At 49.3% G+C, this 9,745-nt stretch overlaps 1 protein-coding gene and 1 non-coding gene across 10 annotated transcripts in view; one reads left to right on the forward strand and one right to left on the reverse strand.

Moving 5' to 3' along the window:
- Wnk2 (WNK lysine deficient protein kinase 2) overlaps nucleotides 1-9,745 on the forward strand; it is a 132,887-nt gene that overhangs the window by 20,693 nt on the left and 102,449 nt on the right. The window lies entirely within an intron of this gene.
- Nucleotides 4,094-4,195, reverse strand: LOC111814422. Its single transcript, XR_002819418.1, has one exon. It is a non-coding gene; the product is annotated as a small nucleolar RNA U13 (small nucleolar RNA).

The raw sequence follows: 9,745 nt of genomic DNA on the forward strand, positions 1-9,745 counted from the left end.
CCAGGTCTCCTGTACGCCTTTCTCTTGCTCTAATACCAAGCTCACTTAATGTGCCTGGGCAGCACAGCGGTGGGCTTGCCCCTTGCTTGTCTGCTGCTGTCCCCTACCTGGACTGGGGCTTTTCTGCCGTTGGTGACCCTTGCTCTCTGCGTGCAGTGGGGCTCAACGTCTGCTTAGTGTGATTGAGCAGCCCCTCAAGGAAGAGCCCCACAGGTGGCAGAGACGGAGGGAGGGAGAGGCGTTTGGAGTGGTAATTCTGTCTCCAGTGAATATCTGAGCAGATTCCAAAGCCATTTATAGAACAGATGCCAAAGGGAGCACTTGAGGGATTAAACTCCATAGTAACCTTGTCCTGGAAATGGAAATAGCCTTGCTGTAAGCACTCTGCTGTGCTGCACAGCCTGGGTCTCGGGCTGGACCCAAACCTGGCTGCATGGTGGTGGACGGGGGAAGACGCTGCTGGCTTGCTGCTTTTAGTTTTGTGAAGTCTTGCAGGTCACAGAGAACTGGGGAGATGGAAAGGAGAAGAGCATGGATGTCTGCGGGTGTAGCTGCGGTGTGTGGCCCTGGTTTTGCTCTCAAGCATGTGAAGTTCATGCAGACAGCTCTGAGCCCTTCTGCCCACTGCCTTCCTCCTGGACCAGGGGCTGTGGAATGCTGTGTCATCTCCGCCGGGCCCTTTGGTGTTTGGTTTCTGCTGCTATTATAATTAATACAGCGTTGATTCTCAGAGAAGATGCACAAGTAGTGTGGCTTTGGATGGTTTCCCTTCGGAGAAGCCAGAGGTGACATTCCTAGGTGAGCGCAGGCTTTGCAGGCATTGTGTAGCTCTCTCACGGTGCCCAGCAGGAATGGGCTCTTTTAGCTGGAAGTGGCATTTTTGTATTAACATTGCCTGACATGTACTTGCTTTATATTCTGAGAAATATTTTAAAAATAATAGAGGAAGAATGTTTTTATAGAAAGAACTACCCATGCTCTTGTCGTCTGGGTCACAGCAAGCTTTCACCTCTTTGTGTCATGCCATTTGCTGGCTGTTCTTCTCCAGTGTTCTCTGCATGTGACCTGCATGTGCGTATGCATGTGTGTGGTGGGCCACTATCCCTTTAATAGTGTGGCAGTCACCCAGCTGGGGCTGGGGCTGTGTCCTAGTGATTTGGCCGATGACGCTGTGGCTCATCTGTGAAACCATGGCATTCAGGACCTTTAGGAAGCTTTCCTTACTCCCGGTAATTTTCCAAATGGGAGGGCTTGGAGCAATTGACCATGGTCCAGCTCCATCCCAGGTGGGAGCAAGGTCCAGGCAGAGTGTGGCTGGCAGTGGGTGGCAAGCAGCCACAGGCAGGAATTTGGTGCCTCAGCTGTGTCACCACCTGACGAAGATAGATCCACCTCAGAGTCAGGATATGCTGGTCCGTTTGCCCACTCCCAACCCATGCACCACCGGGTGTGCAGACAGAACGGCTGCACAAGGGATACCATCTCTTGCAGCTCTGTGTGTCCTGTGGACTCAGGTAGGCCGTGGGGTTGGAGGGCAGAGACCTGCCAGCCAGCCCTTTCCTGAGCCCTTAGTTGGGGACATCTTGGTCTTTCTGGTCTTCATTTGCTCCCTCCACTTCCCCAGGCTCTGGAGTGTGCAGGGTGGTGGTGCTGAGGACAACTCACCCTTGGGGGGTGCTCCCAAGGCTGTGCTCCAGAGGGGACAAATCTGCATTGTGGAGAGGGGGGCCTAGTGTCTGGCCACACTTGCAGCCAGGCTGGGCCAGGTGGCCTTGGGCAGGCTGCCCTGCTCACCTTACATCGCCCCTCAGGGGAGGGTCCTGTGAGCACTGATGTTGCCACGTCTTCCTACAAGAAGGGTCCTTATCATCATCAAGGAGGCCATGATATGATGTGCTGTGTGACATGTGATGTGGTTTGTGACATGACCTGCTATGCCAAGTATGTTGTGTGTGGTTTGTGATATGTTAAGTGTGACATGAAATGTGAGCATGACATGTGTGTTGGGTGCGACATGTATGATGTGTGACAAGATATGTGACTTAAGGCTGTGGAATGATGTGCCATGTCCTACGTGATGTGATATGTGTTGAAATGACTTAGTGTGTGAAGCATGTGTGGCACATGATCCATGGCATGTGACATGAGATGGAGCATGATGTGTGATGCATGCTGGGGCAGGAATGTGGAGCCTCCTGAATGTCCAAGTTCCTGTGTGCAGGGCCTTCCCCTGTGTGTCCCAGGCAGTGCCCAGAGGAAGGAGACAGCTGGGACTGAGTATTGACCAGAACTCCCGCCTCCCAAGGGGTCCCATGGAGTTGTCTCCCAGGAGGCCTCAGCCTCAGCTCCACGCTCCATCATTCCCTCCACGCACTCAGTCATTCCCTCTCTCGGCACCTTTATTCATTTGCTCACTCACTCATTCTCACTCGTTCTCCAGTCATTCTCCATTCATTTTCTGCTTACTCTCACTCATTCACTTATTCGCTGCTCATTTGCTCATTCTAGGGAGGCCTGGCTCGAAAGCCAAACAGTGTAGAAGAGCAGGATAATTGGGGTAGCTGGCTCTGCAAGGCTGTGCTTCTTTCATCTGTCGTTTCACTTCATTTCATTTTGTTTTTCATCTTTGTAGCTTTGGGTCATCATTCAATTGCATACTTTGCATGAAATAATAATTTTAACAAAAATATGTTCACAAATGTGTCTGTCCTATAATTAAAGCATTCTTGGCTCCTTGTGCTCTAGGAAATTTGGATTTTGTACTTAGAGAGTTTGTTATCCATTGTTTCATAAATTTTTTTATGAAACAATGCTGGAGATTCCAATGTGTGTCCTCGAGTTATTAATCTTTGATAAAAACTAGCTCTTTTACCACATTCTGAGCAAAGCAAGGATCTTAGGACATTTAACACTGTTTACCCACTCCTCCCTACTATTTGTGATGTCATTAGGTAATTGAACCCTGTCCATTTTTTTTAATTAATTAATTAATTTATTTATTTATTTATTGCGGAATCGGGGATTGAACTCAGGCCCCTGTGCTTGCCATGGAAGCGCTTATTCCACTGAGCCATCTCCCTGGCCCAAAATTTACCATCTTAGCCTTTTTTTTTTTTTTTTTTTTCCAGAACCAGGGATTGAATTCAAACCCTTGTGCTTGCCAGGGAAGCACGTGTTCCACTGAGCCATCTCTCCAGCCCCACCCTGCCCATTTTATGTGTCACATGTCATTTTATTGTTTCCTTATATAGTCAATATTAAGAGAATAACCCATCTGCCTTTCCCCTTGCTTTCTGTTTTTCTCAGCAGTTTGATCTGAGATAATTTTCTCTTTTATTTGGAGTTTTACCCTTTGTTTTTCATTTATACCTGTTTGTCAGGGATGATGTGTTTGTCTGGACCATTTTCATTTATTTATTTTTTATGTATTTCGTACATGGTCTCACTGTGCAGCTCAGACTTGTAGTGATCCTTCTGTTTTAAGCCTCCCCAGTGCTGGGATTACAGGTATGTGCCACCATGCCCAGACTCAGTGCCCGGCTCGGCCTGCCCAAGAGCGGGGGCAGGGCTGGCGCTGCATTTGGTGCCCGGGATCAAACCCTAGTCCCTGTGCTTGCATAAGCAGGTGCTTACTCCACTGAGCTATCTCACTGGCCCTCCACGGTTATTCTTATTTGAAGAATATTTTTGCAGAATGTAAAGTTAGCTTTTTTTTTTCCTCTCCAGCATTAAAGGTATTACTCCATAGTCTTCTGTTAAACCTACATAGCAGCACCTTGGTTTCTGAACTCAGTTTGCTTTACAGTTTTGGAGAAGGTGACTGGGTGTGTGTGTGTGGGGGGAAGATGGCTGTGGTCATGTTTGTCAACGTGATGTGAAGCTTGCCAATGGAAGCAAGACTGACTTCCATTTTTTTTTTTTCCTGACTTCCATTTTGCTTACTGCTTTTGTTTGTGAACTGAATTGTTTGTAAACAGAAGGGTTTGTGAATTGAGGTGTTATTGTTTATTGAGTTGCTAATTTTAGTTTTTAGTTCTAAATTTACATTTGACTTTTGTTTCATAGATTTCAATTGTGGTGAAAGGTTATTTCACGTCAGATGGGTAATGTGCCCACGTCGTAACAAGGTTTTAGGGAGGTATATTTCATGCATAAAGCATGAACACCTAGTCATCATGCTCACGAACCGAAGGATCTAAAAGTTAGCCTCTTTTCTTTATTTTTTTTGGCGGAGCCTGAGATTGAACTCAGGCCTTTGCGCTTGCCAGGGAAGCGCTTATTCTACTGAGCCATCTCCCCAGCCCCTGAAAGGTTTCATCTTTCTATTTTCTTGACCACACTCATTCCAGGAATTAAAGTCTGTCTGATAACTAAAATATTTAGATCATCTAGGCGTGTGTTGTTACTGTTTGACTTCTTGTTGTTGTTGTTGTTCTTGTCTCTTTGTCTGCCTGGTCAGTTTTTATTGGTGTGTTTAAAAATTATGGAGAAAAAATATTATGGAGAAATGTGAAGCTCTGGATGATTTCTCTCTAGACTAGATTCACTTTTGGTTTTGGGAGTCAGTGCATATAAGAGCAGATCATCGTGATCCAACCTGGAATTGAGCTGATTTGAAGCTGTGCTCCAGCCTTTGCGAGAGCTGCCGTCTCCTCATGGAATGTTTTATCTGCCGCTTTAGTGGTTAGCATTTCCGAAGGCCTGTGTATTTACCAAAGCCTTTCGTCTTTGATAAGCTCTGGGCCCAAATTTTTGATTTTTGTCTTTCCAGCCCTGTTAGGTTGCTGAAGTTCTGCTCAGCGTCTCAGCTCCTACCTTGCTGCTTGATGCCAAAGCTGTAGCAGCACTGTCCTGTGCAAAAGTAGTGTAATCCACATATGTCGTTCCAGTGTCACAGCCTCATTAAAAGTATAGTCAGAGCAGATAGGATTAGTTTTAATAAGTTATACTTCAAATATCTTAAACATAAGCAGTATAAAATTATTCATGGGACTTAAAGGTATTTTTAAAAAATGACAGTTGTACCTGAAATCTAGTGTGCACTTAGTCTGCCTCTGTGTGACTAACCTTGTTTTAAGTAATAATTAACCTCATATATATGTCTGATGTGAGATCCGAAAATATGGTGACTGTTTAAATTTAAAGGGCTTTATTACAGTAAAGGCACATTGCCATTAATCTTTCTTGCCCTCAGAATGTTCCCCTTACTGCAAGCACAGTCACCCCAGGCATGGTTCTTGCTATTTTCTGAAGCAGTTTTGGAAGTTGTCTTTTTTGAGTATCTTTTTTTTTTTTTTTTTTTTTTTTTTTTTTTTGGTACCAGGGATTGAACTCAGGAGCTTTGCACTTATTCCATGAGCTATCTCCCCAAATCCCTTGAGTATCTTTTAGGTTACGCTCTTATGGCTGCCTCAGTGTTCTCAAGCTGCTAAAGATGTGTACCTCTCATGGTCAGTTTGACTTTGGGGAAGAGCCCAGCAGTTGCAGGTGCTGGATCCAGTGACTAAGATGGACAAGGACACACTGTAGTGTTTTCATGAGCCTGCCTTCTGCTGGATGGCATTCAATGGCAGCATTCACCGTGTTTTTCGTAAAGACCGTGATAGAGTGCCCTGAACCTTTGGATTCTATGTGGAGTGAAATGTAGCCTCCTGAATCCAAGCCATAGTGGATGGATGACCCCACCACCAGCCTCTGTAGCTGTCTAAGAAGAATTCCACAGGCCTTCCCTCGCCCCTGTGGGAGATGTCCTTGGGGGTTGAACTATGTTAATCTCGCTGACTTTTGGCAGTGGTGCTGTCCAAATCTATCTTTAGGTGTCCCTTTAGGGTCATGGCCAGAGGGCGGAGCCCCCCTTTCTAGAAGCCAGGTATGTGGTATGGCCATTTGTGGAGTATGGCCACCTAACTTCTGCCCATGGGGCTCTACCACCTCAAGTGTCCACTCAGGGCAGGCCCTCAGGAAGGGTTTCCACAGTGGAATGCTCTACTGGGGGTTTGTCTTCCTGGATCTTGTGCCCAAGAGTTTGCTTCCTTTTTTATTATTATTATTATTTTTTTAATGTACTTGGTTATTACAGGGTCTTACTATGCAGCTTGGACTTGTAGTGATCCTCCTGTTTTCAGCCTCCCCAGCTCTGGGATCACAAGCATATGAGCATCCGCCACATGACTCTGGCTGGTTCAGCCCTTCCTAGGGGCAGGGCTGACAAGGCATGTGGTGCTGGGGATTGAACCAAGGTTCCTGCACTTGCCTAAGCTTGCCTAAACAAGCACTTTAGTCCACCGAGCTATCTTGTTAGCCCTGTCTCCCTGTTTTCATGGCTTGCTGGAGCAGTAATGGTCTGAGGGTTGAATCAACTACTTCTGTATGAGGAAATACATCCAGGTTTCCTGGAGGATATAGTGAGGGTCTCCTCCACTGTGGCCCTTCCTGCTCATTATCTGTAGGCTCCTTGTCCAAGGCAAAGAACAGGTCAGGGCGAGGACATCCCCAGTCCAGTGGGTCTGTTGTCTAAAGCTGACTGCTCTGCCACAGTTACCCCTCATATGGGTCTCCCTGTTGACCCATTCTAGAAGAGTGCAGCAAGTTGTCAGGCACCTATGTCATGGTTGATATCTAGAACTTTAGTGGGTTGGGCAGCTTTGCTGGGGTCCAGCCTGGTCTGGGAGAGCAGGCCCGCTGCCCAGTGACTGCACAGAGCTTCACCCTGGCCTGAGCCATGCTAAGGGCCTGGACCCTTAGCCCATCACTCACTGCCTTGGGTAGGAGCGAAGGCCACATGGGATGGGCTCTGTGTACTCTCTTATCTGAGGCAGGTGCCCTCAGATGTGTTCCCATGAACTGGGATTGAACTCAGACCCTTGCGCTTGCCAGGGAAGTGCTTATTCCACTGAGCCATCTGCCAGGCCCCTGCCCTCAGGTGGGTGGCCCCAACAAGGAAGGTTTCTTTCTCACAATTGTTCCCCCAGAATGGTCTGTGCCCACTGACACCCTGGTTCCCATTGTTCAGTGCACTGCAGACAGGGCTGGTCACTGCCATGGATGGCCTGCCTCAGCATTTGAGTCTGGGGCTCACGTGTTTCCTGGTCCTCCATTTCAGCATTTCCCTCTGAGCGACAGGCCTCTGTTAAGCTTCCTAACTACAGATTAATGCTTCTCTAAGGTGTGGCTGTGCATTGTGGGGAGTTGACCCCTTTTACTTCCCTTGTGGAGAATTCTCCTTTTGGGACTGGATGTGTATCACTCCCAGCCTGTCTTTGGCTTTAATTAAGTGGTCTTCCTTAAGGATACCTGTGCCGTGGAAGAGGGGGTGCAGTGTGGGCTGGGACTCAGCCCATGTGTGAGGCTGCAGGTGGAAGGGACCTCATATGCCATCCCACAGAGTGGAAGAGGCTGTGTGTATCCTTTCCTGTCCTGTTCTCCTCCCCTCCCCTCCCTTTCCCTCCTTATTCCTCAGTTCTACGTTGATCCTGCAAACTTTAAAGCCTCTGTTTGGAAATAAGATAGCCACGTGCCCTGTGCCCAGCTCCCAGTGCTGTCACTGTTTGCCTGTCTGCTTCCCAACCAGCTTTTCTGTTGTCTGAGCTGACGTCATGTACACGGGGTGCCTCACCTGTATTTCTGTCCTCTCCTGGGTGTGGAGAGTCGAGGCCCCATCCAGTGCCCACTTCTTCTTGGTCATAAGTCATCTCTCATAGCCTATAGACTTCTCGTGCACAGGAAGCCCTGCCCTGAGGCCTGGGCAGCAGGTTGTTTAAGGCATTTCTCATGGAGTGAAGGTGCAGCCCTGGCTGGTCCTGTCAGCTGTATCCCCCAGGGCCAGCTGGGATGTGATGGCCTCCTGGGCAGGTGTGTGGACCAGAAGCCAGGAGGTTGTGCTGAGGGTGCAGCCCATCAGCTCAGGACTCTGAACTGGTCAGCAGTGTGCCTGAATGAGGGACACACATCGGTTCCTGAGGAAGTTAGCGAGGTTGCTGGAACACAGGCTGCGCTGACCTTCGTACACAGCCTGTGTTGGCTGGCCAGCCCGCCAGTCATTGGCCTGTGTGGCATCCTCTGGCCATGTGAAAGTAGGAGGACAGTGGGTGGCAGGCTGACAGGCCTGGTGTGGTTGTCACCAGCTGTATACTCTGTTGGAGTAGATTACAGTCAAATGCAGGAGCCAGATCCTAGCTCACCTCTCAGCCTCACCAGGCAGCACAGATGGGCAGCGTCCTTGTCATGGAAAGGGCCCTCTGGTCTGCTTTCCCCTCCTTTACTTGGTTGGGTCCCACCTTGCCATCAGTTTACTCCACAGGGTTGGTTGTGGACTTGTGGATGCATCTCTCCTCCAGCCTCCTAGGAAGGCCTGCTATGACCAGCTGTGACCCTAGCTCCTAATATCAAAGTCTTGCGCCCTGGGCCCAGCACCCTGCCCTTAGCCCCTTAAATCCTGAGAGCACTTCTGTTTCCTGGCTGAGTATAGGGTGGCATGGGCCCAGGTCAGGCCTGCTGGGCTGGCCCAAGTGCTCTGGGACCAGCCTCACACACAGCTGGGGAGACTTGTGTCTGTCCTGGTTTCTTGGGGGTATGGTGGTCACAAAGGGTAGAGCTGCTGGATAGCATGTGCCAGGGCTGTGGGGAACTGTGGTTAGCTAGCCTTGTGGTCATTCTGTTAGGAGGAGAGGCCTGGTGTCTCCTGTGGCCTGGGTGAGGCCCAGGCCCTGGCAGAGGCTTCACAGGGTACAGGTTGGTGTGTTGGCCCTCTGGGAGACCCGTGGCTTCCATGGAGTCTTTGTGGTTCCCAGTGTTGGTTCAGGCAGTCCATAGCCCACCAGCCATGCTCTGCTGGGGGTGTCTGTGCCTCCATGCAGTACCCTCCCTCTTCTCTCACTGGCCTTCCTTTTCTTGGCTGTAGTGAGGCCACCTGTGGACCCTGCTACACCAGCTCCCCACAGTAGCCTGTCTTTGCCCCAGATGGAAGGAGGATGGGGCCACAATCAAGGTCTGTCCCAAGACCAACTTCTGTGCTCCTGACCACCTCTCTGAACGCCCCTCATGCACCTCAATGCTCTCCAAAGGTGGGGGGCTTTGCCAGAAGTGGAGAGCTTGCTCAGTGTGATGTCCACGGGCCTGTGGAGCAGCCAGGTGTTCCCAGTGAAGGATGGGTGAAGAGAGATGGAAGCGCAGAGCTTACCTGTACAGGTAGGGAGTGTGCAGCCTGTGCTTTGGCCTGGCTGGCTTCCTCTACCATCTGCTGCCTGGGTAAAACGTTCTCAGAATCCACGAACAAGCTGAAGGATGGACATTGTGGCCAGGCCCTGGTTCACTCCAGAGATAAGATTCAGCCACAGAGGGCTGAGACAATTGAGGAAAACCACACAACTCAGTAAAGATATGTTTTCAGTGAAATTTGTGCTCACTGTTTGGTCTGTGTGGTGCTCATTTGCAGTGGTCACTTAGTCCCAAAGAAAAATTTCTGGCCCTCAGAGCTCCAGTCACAGAGCTCTACTCCAGAATGTGTGCGCTACTTTGTGGCACAGAGCTATGGTTGGACTGCTGAGGAGACTTTCAGCAAAGCTGCATCAGACTTGTTGTCTGAAGGAGTGGACAGGAGGGTTGAGCATACAGTTCAGGCTGACTTTGCTCATAGACAGGAATTGGCAGACAGAGGGGTCAGACCACTGTGGCATTTGGACCAAATGGGAAACAGGTCAAAGAACAAGTGTGTGTGTGTGTGTGTGTGTGTGTGTGTGTGTGTGTG

Source organism: Octodon degus, unplaced genomic scaffold (assembly GCF_000260255.1).
Source record: "Octodon degus isolate 3935 unplaced genomic scaffold, OctDeg1.0 scaffold00312, whole genome shotgun sequence".
Classification (NCBI taxonomy): Eukaryota; Metazoa; Chordata; class Mammalia; order Rodentia; family Octodontidae; genus Octodon; species Octodon degus.